The sequence below is a fragment of the Podarcis tiliguerta genome (genome assembly GCF_965153285.1).
Source record: "Podarcis tiliguerta genome assembly, chromosome: 14".
NCBI lineage: Eukaryota > Metazoa > Chordata > Lepidosauria > Squamata > Lacertidae > Podarcis > Podarcis tiliguerta.
In genome coordinates this window covers 1,440,858-1,454,503 of record NC_139547.1, presented here as the reverse complement: position 1 = coordinate 1,454,503, position 13,646 = coordinate 1,440,858, and the positions used below count along the sequence as shown (strand labels likewise).

The 13,646-nt window shown below is 45.1% G+C and overlaps 1 protein-coding gene across 1 annotated transcript in view; it reads left to right on the top strand.

Moving 5' to 3' along the window:
* THSD4 (thrombospondin type 1 domain containing 4) overlaps positions 1–13,646 on the top strand; it is a 121,729-nt gene that overhangs the window by 61,875 nt on the left and 46,208 nt on the right. The window lies entirely within an intron of this gene.

Sequence of the window (13,646 nt, the reverse complement as noted above, 5' to 3'; positions counted from 1 at the left end):
TTGAGGGGCACTATTTCAATATGAGTTGGAAAATGAGAGCACACCGAAACATTTTTTAAAGCACTGGGTATAGCCACAAGTAAACGTGGATCAACAGAAAAAAATAATGGTCAGCTCCCAATAGAATATTAAAAACATGATAAAACATCAACCGTTAAAAACTTCCCAAAACAGGGCTGCCTTCAGATGTTTTCTAAAAGTCTGGTAGTTGTTTATTTCCTTGACATCTGACAGGAGGGCATTCCACAGGACAGGCGCCACTACCGAGAAGGTTGGTTCCCTGCCTGGTTCCCTGTAGCTTCACTTCTCACAGTGAGGAAACTGCCAGAAGGCCCTCGGCGCTGGACCTCACTGTCTGGGCTGAATGATGGGGTGGAGACACTCCTTGAGGTATACTGGACTAAGGCCATTTAGGGCTTTAAAGGTCAGCACCAACACTTTGAACTGTGCTTGGAAACGTACTGGGAACCAGGAGCAGGGATGGTGTAGTACTCTGATAGTATCAGGTACTTCATCCTCTCCAAATGGTTTGGGTCCCGAGAAAAAACCAAGGAAAACTATGGCTGTATGGAGCTTAAGTTGTGAGCAAGCACAGTTTCTGACATTGCACAGCATTGCTGCTGATCATGGAGCATCACTTTGAAGAAATCTGTCTGAACTTTCAATTCCCTAGCTTTGTGGATCTTGAGCTAACATGGACCTTAACCTTGATCTTAACCAGGCAAGCGGTTTTTAATCATTGGATTTGGCTGTTTTTGTTGTGCCAAATGAAATACTATCCTTGGTTTCAGTGTCTTTCCCTCCCCTCCTCTGTTTAGGAAACCTTAATCTGATTGGGATTTAGTGGATTATGCATTTGTAGACTATTTTGTTAGTTAGGTTAAGTGTCTGAAAAATCCTAACCTGCCTGAAGGGTGGAGCTGGATTATTATTTTTGTTTGTTTAAAATCTCAACAGTATTTTCCCTCTCCCCACAGCAACATGTCTAACATATTTTGCATGTGGTTCTCCGTCTCTAGCAGCGATGGTTGATTAGACGCCTGGGAGAACACCATGGAGTCCATTCAATTAATGCTTCATTTGTTGTAAATGGGCCATAAAATTAACATACAGGAATGTATTTCCCCCAACATTTAATCCATGCTGGCCAAATGATAGTTATTTAAAATCAAAGTGTATTTTCCAGAGCTGGAATTGAGATTTTGGCTCATCACTTTAAAGTAGTGTTCTGAATTCTGTTACAGGAAAGAATGGTTTTCAATATGTTTTGTGCACAATAGTTTGTTGTTTATGTTGCATCATGTTATGTACACAACAGTGTTGCATATTATGGGTAGGATCAAGTTGTTGGGTTGCATCTAATAGCATCACTTAGATAATGGCAAGGTAGAATCTGTCAGCAAAACAAGGAAGAAAGCAATGCTCCGTACTTCCCTCTCCCCTAGATCAGTCACATCCTGCTAAATGTGACCCAGAGGGTTGGGGGATCCTTCAGAGCAGCGTTGGGGAGAGGGCTGCAGGAGGGAGGGAGAATTGCTGCAAATTGCTTACCTCTCCATTCTGAGAACAGAAATCTTACTATCATAGGACCTCATTGGATGTAATCCTAACCACTCAAAAGTGAGCTCTATTGAATTCAATGGGGCTGAGTCCCACATAAGTGGGTTGTGAATTGAACCCTTAGAGCAGACCCACTGAAATCAGTTAGGCTGAAGTCCCATTGTTTTCAATGAGTATACTTTATCATGATTCAGGCCTCACCCACACTTCAGTTTGCCCTGTTGCTTCCCCTTAGGAAAACTCATGGCTTAGCACGGAATTGCAACAAATGTCAATGGGTTTTGTGTGAATTGCCATTGGTTCCGTTTTAGTGCAAAGAGCTCTGTATTCATCACATGTGACTCTGCTTCCATCCCACTACAGATTGTCTCCTGCCAAAAATTACACTGTCTCACTGCTTGCTCTGGTGAAATTATATAACTTGCATAATTTACATCAATGACTAAGTTACGTAAGTTACATTACCAATGGATTATTCCACCCACATTAATTTCAGAGCAAAGGGAATGCAATACAAATAGAGAGGGGGAAACAGCATAATCAATTACGTATTGAAACCAGCAACAACAGTGAATATTAATTGTATTTGTTGTTTTGATTTCTAAACGTGGGACAAATAAGTAATTCCACTCTCATTTCATTTGAATTCTCCAATATCCCTAGTTACCGCTTCTACTACCACCACCCTACTGCAGCCAAAACAGAATTAGGCTGCCTCATGCCACAAACTGAGTATGGCTATGCCTTCCATGAATTTGGCAAAAAGTACAGTGCAAACAAACTCCTACCTTCTGTGATGGCTTAGGAAGCAAAGTAGAGAAAAATGGAAGCATATAGAGATTAGGAAAACAAACACACATTAAGAAGGAATTGTACATTCCACAATGAAATCAGGATTCAGTAACCTGTTGGAAGACTTTATTGCTGTCAACTAGTGATGTGATTTCCCTGAAGACTTTACAATCTGCCTGAACCTGAACCTAACCATTTGGGGCTTGCTTTGAATTGTTTTGGACCTCATTGTGGATGTGGAATTATCCCACAGTGACTATGTAGTCTAGAAGGAAGTGACCGCTCCCCACATCAAATGGGGGGCGCCTTTGGCGTGATCACGTGCAGCCCCCTGGATCCCAGTGCGGCTCCTGGTAGTTCGGGCTGGCTTCATCCTCCCCAGGCTGGATACCTGGAGGTCTCTGCCTACCTCAGCCAATTGCCCAATCTCGCCTGGGGAGGCATTGCCAGGGGATCGGCCAGGTAGGGGGAGGGACCACCCTGCACACACAACAGAAGGTGAATCTTACCTGTGAAGCATCAGTTGGGAAGTCCTTGACCCATTTTAGCAGAGGAGATATTCCTTTATGAACTGGATTCAGTTCTGGCAGACAATCTCCCGCTGTGTCCTTCAGCTTGCCAACCATGCATTTGTTTTCAACAGCATCAGCTCTGATAGAGCCAGCCAGGCCATCAAGTGGCATTTGAAGAATGCAAGATAAGGACTAGGAATAGAGAGAATGGCTGATTTATGTGCTTTGATGTGACAGAAATATTGGCATAGGACTTCAGGGTCAGTCTGGCCTTACAGTTCCCCTTGTGTAATCTTACTGCTGCTGTTACAAAGCTTGGTGCATCTCAGTGCTTTCCCCCCTAGGAAAATAGGTGCCGGTCCTCACCGTGAAGTTGTTACAGTAAGTGCCCACTTCTTAACAACAACCAAAAGGAGGTGCTGGTGCTGCATCCCCCTGAAAAAAAGCACTGGTGCATCGCCCCCTAAGAAGCAGCTAATGCAAGACATTGACTGGCCTGTTTTCAAGAAGGAGAAGCTCAGATTTGCATAGTTGTTACAAGGTGTTAGTTAAGGTTATACTACCATCCCTGTGAATCCTGTTAAATTAATTTAAATTGTGCAAATATGTTAATAAAAGTGTTTTTACTTTTTACTTTGTTGTACCACCATAAACGGTGGTTTTTATCCATGTATTTTTGTTTTGTTTTGTTTTATTTTGGGTTGGGGTGGGATGGTTGTTGAGTGGGGTGGGGATTGGTTTTGTTTTGGTGTAATTGTTTTTGTTTGTTTGTTTGCTTTTATATTTTGTAAATGGAGGCGAGTATGAGGCTTGGGATTCCTACTGTGGAGGGGTGAGGGAGGTATGGCGGTGGGGGCAGATGTCATAGGCGAAGCGGATCGAGATACGGATATGCTCGTACCCCTTCCAATCTGCGCCCCATCCCGAGGCACGAGGGTAGGGTGAGCAAGGATTACTCACCTCAGTCACTGGTGTTGTGCAATGCCAGGTCTATAGGCAACAAAACCGCCACCCTGCGAGATTTCTTCATCTCACAGGGGGTCAACCTGGCTTGTGTGACGGAGACCTGGGTGCGCGAAGGGGATACAGTTACCTTAGGAGAGATGGCGCCCCTGGGTTTCTCCGTCCTCCGCCAGTCGCAGGCTGTGGGCCGGGGGGGAGGGGTGGCATTATTAATCTGGGAAGATTGTTCTTTCAGGGCTCTACCATCGCCATCAATCCCCGGCATTGAATGTGTTGGCCTAGTGTGGGGCTCCGAGATGAGCTTGGCTGTCTGGCTGGTGTACCGGCCACCGAGCGCACCAGCAGCCACCCTGTCAGGCCTGCTGGAGGCGGTGGCCAGCTGGGCCTTGGAGTTCCCTAACCTATTGGTATTGGGGGACATCAACATCCATGCTGATGCCACTCCCTCCTCACAGGCTCTGGACATGGTGTCTTCCATGGTGACACTAGGGCTCTCCCAGTTTCTTTCGGGCCCCACACATCAAGCAGGCCACACGCTGGATTTGATCTTTGGCATCGGTATAGATGTGATCATGTTTCCTTCGATGAAGGTGCCATGGTCTGATCACTACGCTCTGAAAGCCAGGATTGACGTTCCACCCCCACCCTGCTTAGGTGGCGAGCCGATTTGGGCTCGCCCTCAGAGGCTGATGGACCCTGATAGATTCCGTCAAGCCTTGCGGGACCTTTCTCCCCCTGGCGACTCATTGACTGAGCTTGTTGAGGGCTGGAATACCCAGCTCCTGGCAGCCATCAATGAGATTGCACCTAAGCGCCCTCTGCGACCCTGCAGAAACCGGGCTCCCTGGTTTACCGAGGAGCTCCGGAAAATGAAGCAGGACCTCAGACGGCTAGAGCGAGTATGGCGGGGTGCCCGTGACGGAGCTTCAAGAACATCTTATAGGGTTTTTATGAAAACCTACGAGATGGCAGTGAAGGCCGCTAAGAAGTCCTACTTCTCGGCCTCCATTGCATCCGCTAGCTCTCGCCCGGCGCAATTATTTAGTATAATTTGGTCTTTAACGTCCCTCAAAGGACAGCCAAATTTAAATAACAATTTGACACACAGCTGTGAGGCATTTGCGAGCTTTTTTGCGGAGAAGGTCCTGTTGCTCCACCATGACCTCCCTGCCAATTTGGATACAATAAAGGAACTGGAGGCCCCTCGACTGTCCTCGGGTCCAGTATTGGACCACTTTGACCGGATATCCCCAGCTGATGTGGACAGACTCCTCCGAGCTGGAAAGCCCACCACTTGTCCTCTCGACCCGTGCCCGTCCTGGCTGATTAGAGCGTGTCCAGACGAGGTGCGGGCCCCCCTGGGGGATATCATCAATTTGTCCCTTGGCACCGGGACATTCCCAGGGGAACTGAAGGAGGCAGTGGTGCGCCCGCTTTTAAAGAAAACATCATTAGATCCCTTAGATCTATCCAATTACCGCCCGGTTTCGAATCTTCCATTCCTGGGTAAGGTGATTGAGAGAGCGGTTGCTGAACAGCTTGGTAGGTTTCTGGATGAAACATCGGCTCTGGATCCATTCCAGTCCGGCTCCCGTGCTGGTCATGGGACCGAGACGGCTCTGGTCGCCCTAACAGATGATCTCTGCAGGCAGCTGGATCGAAGCGGGCTGCTGATTCTTCTAGACCTGTCAGCAGCCTTCGACGTGGTCGATCACAAACTCCTGGACCACCGCCTTGCCGACGTGGGGATCCAGGGCACAGTCCTTCAATGGCTGCACTTGTTTCTCTCTGGTCGGGGACAGAGGGTGGCGCTTGGGGGGGGGAATTGTCATCCCGCCACTCCTTGGTGTGTGGAGTGATTATTGTAACTCGCTCTACGTGGGGCTGCCCTTGAGACTGACCCAGAAACTCCAGCGGGTGCAGAATGCCGCAGCGAGACTCCTTACGGGGTCTTCACTGTGAGATCACATTCATCCGGTGCTATACCAGCTGCACTGGCTCCCGGTAGAGTACAGGATCAGGTTTAAGATGCTGGTTTTAACCTTCAAAGCCCTATACGGCCTAGGACCCTTGTACCTACGGGACCGCCTCTCCTGGTATGCCCCACAGAGGAACTTACGGTCTTCAAATAAAAACATCTTGAAGGTCCCAGGCCACAGAGAGGTTAGGCTGGCCTCAACTAGAGCCAGGGCTTTTTCGGCTGCGGCTCCAACCTGGTGGAACGCTCTGTCACAAGAGACAAGGGCCCTGCAGGACTTGACATCTTTCCGCAGGGCCTTCAAGACAGAGCTATTCCACCAGGCCTTTGGTCAGGGTGCAGCCTGACTCCCTCCTTTGGCAGTCTTTACAAAACTTTAGTTTATGGTTGCCATCAATTTTGATTTTAATTAATTTTTATAATGTTGCACTATTTTAGTGTTGTTAGCTGCCCTGAGCCCGGCTTCGGCTGGGGAGGGCAGGATATAAATAAAATTTATTATTATTATTATTATTATTATTATTATTATTATTATTATTATCTTTGGATTAGCTCTGATTAGATCTGCAGTAAATTCTTCAGACTCCTAATGAAACATTTTCTCAACACATACTAAGGAGAAGGCATGATACTCAAAAGCAAACATGGGGAAGGTCTTAGGAATGATTAATATGTGAGCTAACGCTAACTGTGCTGTGTCAAGAATTTCTTAGGAAATGTTTGAAACTTTGTCTCCTGCTGTTATGACAGTTTGTGGATCACTATGGTAAACAATTTCACTTGAACATCCATTTACAATCAGAATCATAGTATTGTAGAGCTGGAAGGGACCACGAGGGTCATCTAGTCCAGCCCCCTGCAATGCAGGAATCTTTTGCCCAATGTGGGGCTTGAACCCATGACCCTGAGATGAAGAGTCTCAGGCTTTATCTCCTTGAAATGTTCCATTTGACATAGACGCAAGCTGCTTCTTTTAAATGCCTGTTGGGTGAAACTTCTCAGTCAGTCACTTTGAAGAGTGAAAAGACGCCAGCGAGTGCAGAGAGGGCGTGTTGAAGCAAAGTCTTGCGCTTCTCCCTGATGAGAGGAGAACCCTCGCTTAACTGATTAGCTGGAAAACCTGAGTGAGTGTCAGAGATCTTTCGCTGATTCTTGGCAGCATCTAATCTGTTACTCACAGCCATTATGCATTTTTGTGCAGCCAACTCATTATTTACATTGCAGCTCTGTGATGTATCAGCCCTTGGCTCCCCCCCCCCCCGCTTTTTTGTAAGAGCAGGAGAGGCTTTCATTGCAGATGTGTGCTATGATTTCATTGGCCAGCACGTAAAAGGGACTGTTGTTGTATCAGCTGGTGTTGGTTTCTTTGGATGCATTGGGTTGGAAATTTTCCTGCAGCTTTTGGGGGTGCTTGCCAGCATAAAATGGAGAAAAGAAAAGCAGGAGTGTTTAGGGAAACGGGGGCACAAAACAGCTGACTGAGAAACACATCCTTACAGATCACTCAACAGAGACCACGTCTCCAACACTTACTGTATGTTGGGGATCAATATGGATCTAAGTTAGTCATGTCATCAATTTCAGTGGGTCTGCTCTGAGTGGGCCCAGCCTTGGATACAACTCAAAATCATAACCACTTGTATGCAGTGCGTTTTTTCTATTAAAAAAAAGGTGCTGAACTCACCATGAAGTTATTACAGTAAGTGCCACACTTTTTAATAACAAAAAAGAAGGAGTGCCGGTACTGCTTACCCTTGAGTACCCCCTGAAAAATAGCATTGCTTGTATGTAGTCAGTACAGAAGGGTGAGAAATTTGATTTAGTTCACATTTAGCAGAGTATCAACCTAATTCATACTTTCTGAAAATATGCATGAACGAAAACACACCCACCTTTAAACCTGAACTTCGTCGTATTCTGCAATTCAGTTCTCAAGCCAAATAATGTGTACAAAAATGCATATACTAGGGGGAAATGTGCCTGAAAATGCTTACATTAATGTGAAAATAGCATTTAAAATGCATTAAATTAGGGGAAATGTTTTTACAAAATTGTGTGTTCAGTGATGAATTTTCATGAGGATTTTTAAAAAAAACTGATGGAAAAAATGTGGAGAAATGAAGGTTGAAAAAAATGAGAATTTAAGAGAAACCAAAATAGACAGATTTGCCTGTCGCTTGTAGGTGACACCCCTCACCAGTTCCTGACGAAGTTCCTGATGCTATTTATATTCCATCCAAGCTGGTTTTTAAAAGATGAGATTTCTGCAACTCCCTTCATTTCTCCTGTGACATTTAATAATGCCAGGCTATTTGTTATTAGTTCTAACCTGCCGCTGCCTGAGCATCTGTTTCTAGCATAGAAAGTAGCAGTTTTATTACCCCCATCTGAGAATTCCATGCTTTATTACCACCAAGGGGAGGAGAACCTAACAAAAACATACGACTGGTGTTACAGCTTGCACATGGAGAAACTTAGTCCATCTACGTGATTGTGTTTCAGCATTGTCTACAAATGGAAGATGATAATGTACAAAACCCTCCAAGTGAAATCTGAGCTGTTCATCTAACATTTATTCAGGCTCTAGCAAAAGATTGCCCCACATTTGTTTTGATTTAAAGAAGCTCAGTCTGTAGCTAATTCGTCATTATATTTATGAACAAATAATGGTATGAGCACAATGTCACTAAACTAGAAGCAGGCGGTGTTCATTACTCATATACATTTGTTTGGTACAGTGATATGGGTGCTGAGGTTGTGGTCCAGTTCAGAGACTCCATGGTCCTTCAGTAACTGAAGGGAGTTAAAGGACCACATCTCCATGGTGAACCATTTGCTTTGCATGCAGAAGTCCTCAGCATCTCCAGGAACCACCAGGAAACCCTGGAAAGGTTTACAACCAGTGTACATTAGGAGTGGGGAACCTCCTCAGTCACATTGCCTTCTGGGCAATCTTCTGACACATCCATGGTGATCAGGGCCAGAGGCAAGAAGGAGACAGAGCAATAAATGTGAATTTTACCTCTGCACAGTAGGCTAGTTTCTGCACACACTCACCTACCCAGCTCTGCCCTCCCTCCAGGCAAGCAAAAGGCATTATCAGAGATCAAGGACACTGTCCAGCCAGGCAAAAACCATTGAGCAGACACACTCTCCCTGTGTGTGTGTCACCTGGGAGTGTTCCAAGAATCAGAGAGAGAGGTCTGGAGGGCCACATTTGGTCCTCAAATCAAAGATTCCGCACTCCTGGTGTTAACAGCAATGAACTAGATGGATCCATGATTTGATGCAGTATAAAGCAGCTACCTAGGGTCCTAAAGCAGCTACCTAGGTGGCGCTGTGGGTAAAAGCCTCAGCGCCTAGGGCTTGCCGATCGAAAGGTCAGCGGTTCGAATCCCCATGGCGGGGTGCACTCCCGTTGTTCGGTCCCAGCGCCTGCCAACCTAGCAGTTCGAAAGCACTCCCGGGTGCAAGTAGATAAATAGGGACCGCTTACTAGCGGGAAGGTAAACGGCGTTTCCGTGTGCGGCTCTGGCTCGCCAGAGCAGCGATGTCACGCTGGCCACGTGACCCGGTAGTGTCTCCGGACAGCGCTGGCCCCCGGCCTCTTGAGTGAGATGGGCGCACAACCCTAGAGTCTGTCAAGACTGGCCCGTACGGGCAGGGGTACCTTTCCCTTTCCCTTTACCTAGGGTCCTAATCCTGTGGTCTCTGGGACTGGCACCATCATGGCATTACAAACCCTTATGATCTCATGCAAGTCACAGTGAGCTCCTAGCCTTGGCATGGCACTTGTTATGATGAATGGCTTGATAGAAACCCGAAAGTGCTGTGAGCCCACCTGTGGCCTGTGGCCTTAGTCATTCCTGCAAACCTGTCCAGTGCTCTTGACTAGGAAGGAAGGAAGGAAGGAAGGAATCTGTCAATGTGGAGCTCCTACACAGCTCATTCATTGCTTCTCCCACATGCCTGTGCTGATGAAGGCTACTCAGTGTGGGACAATATTGAATCTACAGGCAAGGACTGGGATATATTGCCATGCTTGTACCTCATTAAAACTCAGTGTGAGGAAATTGGCCCTGTGCTTCCAAGTCCTCCATTACCAGTAAAGTTTTTAAACAGAAAACCCTTCTCTAGAAGATGTACTATGCACATTCTTGGCAGTCAAACACTGGGGAAGATCCTAAATAAATTTAAGTTTATTAGGCCTAGATTTATGTCTGTTATGTCAGCCTTGATCCTAACTGAGAACAAGCTAAGAATGAAACTGTTCAGTATGAAACTGTGAAATATGGATTTTCCTTTTTCTCTCCTTCACCTCCTCCTCCTTTTTCATACAGGATTCAGACACATGAAGCTCTAAGGTAGCCATCTCATTTGGGTCTCTGTGTAATTAATTGTGCATTTCTAAAAATACTGACTTTGAATGCCTACCTTATCTGTCAGTTGGGGGTCGCTAATTTATCATGTATCGTACCAGCAAAACAACACAGTCTGGATTTCACATCCTTGTAACATAAGCAGGAAAAGGATGAGAGAGAAAAGTCACTTCTCTTGTCAGTATATTAAATGAAACTATGATATAGGTCTGTAGGAGCCAACTCCTAGGGGCTGAGGTCCCTTCAGTCCCCACAATAAAATATTTGAGGAGGCTGCCCTCCCAAAAAGTTGATGAACATTGCCGTTCAAGTGGTGTGTGCACCCTGTGTCTTGTGATCGTCTTGTGATGTGGGGCAAGGCTTACCTGCACCCCCCCCCAATTTTTTTATTCAAGTTGCCACCCCTGTATAGTTCATAAACTCTGGCTGGAGCACATATGATGTCAGATGATTGACAGATGGGTGGACCTGCCCACCTATCAAATGTCTGAGGTGGCCACTTTTTTATCTGGACCACTAGACAAAAGTGACCCCCCATCTCAAGTCTAGAGCAGGTGCCACCAACCTTTTCAGGCCCAAATATGCATGTGGGGACCCATTTCTTTATCTTTGACCATATATTTGCAGGGTGTCAGTGCACCTGTTGTGATACACCTTGGATTAGGCCGTGACTCGCAAGTGATCTAGAGCAAAAAGGCTCTTTGGCAGCAGAATCTCTTGGTCTGAAACTTCTACTCCATTCCTACGCACACCAGGGACAATAAATCGTTTGTTGTAATGAAGAAATAAGGGAGATGGACTCCCCTGGGCTCTTCCTTCCTGATTTCAAAGTGAGATGGGTGTGGCAGTGCTTGCCTGTGAATTCATTTGTGAAACCCCCTTTTTGAGCGTGACCACTATGTGAAGCTTTCCCTTCACCAGAGAAATGTCTTAATCTTCCTTTTGAGTTTTGTTAAGCTCTTCACCTGAATTGTATAATAAGGCACAAAGACTGATTTCAGATCAAGGGAATTAAAAGGAAAACAACGACACTATAGGCTAAAGTAATATTGCATGTTATGGATGAAGGCTTCAATTAAATAAATCCCTTTGTTACTTAATGTAATGGCCTGATTAAAGATTAAAAATAGAGCTGTGTTTAATTGGATTTGGCCATTTAGCTTCTCCCGACTGGTGCTGCTCTTTGGTCTTGACTCATCTCTGCTCTGTCTGGGTCATTTTCCTGGGATCCCCTCCAGATGAGTGAGTCAAGGTCTGCACATTTCCTTGATGCTAACAGGAACTAAACTTCCTGTGTAACTGTCTCCTTCAGGCTGGCAGTACAAAGAAAATGTCCTTGTCTTTCATGGAGACTTTTTCTCCACTGTCAAACAGCTCTTACTGTCAGAAAGTTTTTCCTGATGTTTAGTCAGAATCTCTTTTCTTGTAACTTGAAGCCATGGGTTTGAGTCCTGCCCTCCAGAGTAGGAGAAAACAAGCTTGTTCCCTCTTCCCTGTGACAGCCCTTGAGATATTTGAAGATGGCTATCATATCTCCTCTCAGTCTCCTCTTTTCCAGGCTAAACATACCAAAATCCCTCAATCATTCATCATTAGGCTTCGTTTCCAGAACTTTGATAATCTTAGTTGCACTCTTCTGCACATGCTCCAGCTTGTCAATATCCTTCTTAAATTGTGGGGCCCAGAACTGGACACAGTACTCCAGGTGTGGTCTGATCAAGGCACAATAGAGCAGAATTAATCTGGACACTAGACTTCTGTTGATGCCACCTAGAATAGCATTACTTTTTTTTTTTTTTTTGCTGCTGCATCACACTGTTGACTCATATCAACTATCAACTTTGTGGTTGACTAATACCCCTAGATCCACATGTTCTGCTTCCAAGCCAGGTGTCTCCCATCTTATATTTATGCAGCTGGTTCTTCTACCTAAGTGTCAAACCTTACATTTGGCCCTATTGAAATTCATTTTGCTAGTTTTGGCCCAGTTTTCCAATCTGTTCACTTGATCCACCAAGCTTGTAACTCCATCAAAAAAAGGAATGAGATTCATCTGCCATGACTTGTTTTTGAGAAACCCATGTTGGGTCTTAGTGGTCACAGCATCCTTTTCTTTTCTCTTTTTTAACTTTTCTTTTGCTTTAAACAGGTACATATAAATATAAGTGCTCACAGAGTGACTGTTTTATTGTCTGTTCTAGAACCTTTCCTGGTATTGGCGTCAACCTCACTGGTTGGGTAGTTACCTGGGTCTTCTTTCCTCCCCTTTTTGAAGAGAGGAACAATATTTGCCCACATCCATTCTCACCTCTTCTCCAATAATTCTCTTTTTTAAAAAAATAAAAAAATAATAAAATAAAATAAAATAATTCAGCAATATTTTACATTTAGCAATCAATCATTCCACCTTTGACTTCCCATCTCTCCCTTCACGGTTCCCCCAAAATTTTAATTTATGCTGCATATTATAGTTTCTCTATACCTTCACCTGACCACAAAAGAAAAATGAAAAGTTTTCCCCCATTGCTGTTCTTTCTCCAATCCTATTTGCGTTTTAACACATTTACACTGATTTTTTAAGTATTCTGAAAACATTTTCCAATCTTCTTTAAAATCAGTCTCTTTCTGATCTCTAATTTTACACGCCAAACTTGCCAATTCTACATATTCTATCAATTTCAGCTGCCATTCTTCTTTGGTAGGTACCACCTCATTGTACCATTTTTGTGTGTATAATATTGGTGCTGCCATTGTTGCGCAAAGAAATAGAATTATCTGTTTTTTTTGGGGGGGGATATCTGCTGCAGTTATCCCCAGTAAGAAAGCTTCTGGTATTTTGGGGAGAGCTACCGTAAATATCTTTTTCAACACATTACAGTGGTACCTCTGGATGAGAACGGGATCCGTTCCGGAGCCCCATTCGCATCCTGAAGCGAACACAACCCATGTCTGCACGTCTGTGTGTGCGCAGGTCGCGATTCACTGCTTCCGCTATTGCCTGTGACATCATTTTGAGCGTCTGCACATGTGTGAGCGGCAAAATCCAGAAGTAGTGCGCTCCGTTACTTCCACGTCGCAGCGGAGCGTAACCTGAAAACGCTCAACCTGAAGCACATTTAACCCGAGGTATGACTGTATCCCAAAGAAGGGCAGTGCCGAATCCCAAAGAAGGGCAGTGCCAAAGAATGCTCCAACTACCGCACAATTGAACTCCTTTCACACGCTAGCAAGGTTATGCTTAAAATTCTACAAGGAAGGCTCAAGCAGTATGTGGACCGAGAACTCCCAGAAGTGCAAGCTGGATTTAGAAGAGGCAGAGGAACCAGAGACCAAATTGCAAACATGCGCTGGATTATGGAGAAAGCTAGAGAGTTCCCAAAAGACATCTACTTCTGCTTCATTGACTATGCAAAAGCCTTTGACTGTGTCGACCACAGCAAACTATGGCAAGTTCTTAAAGAA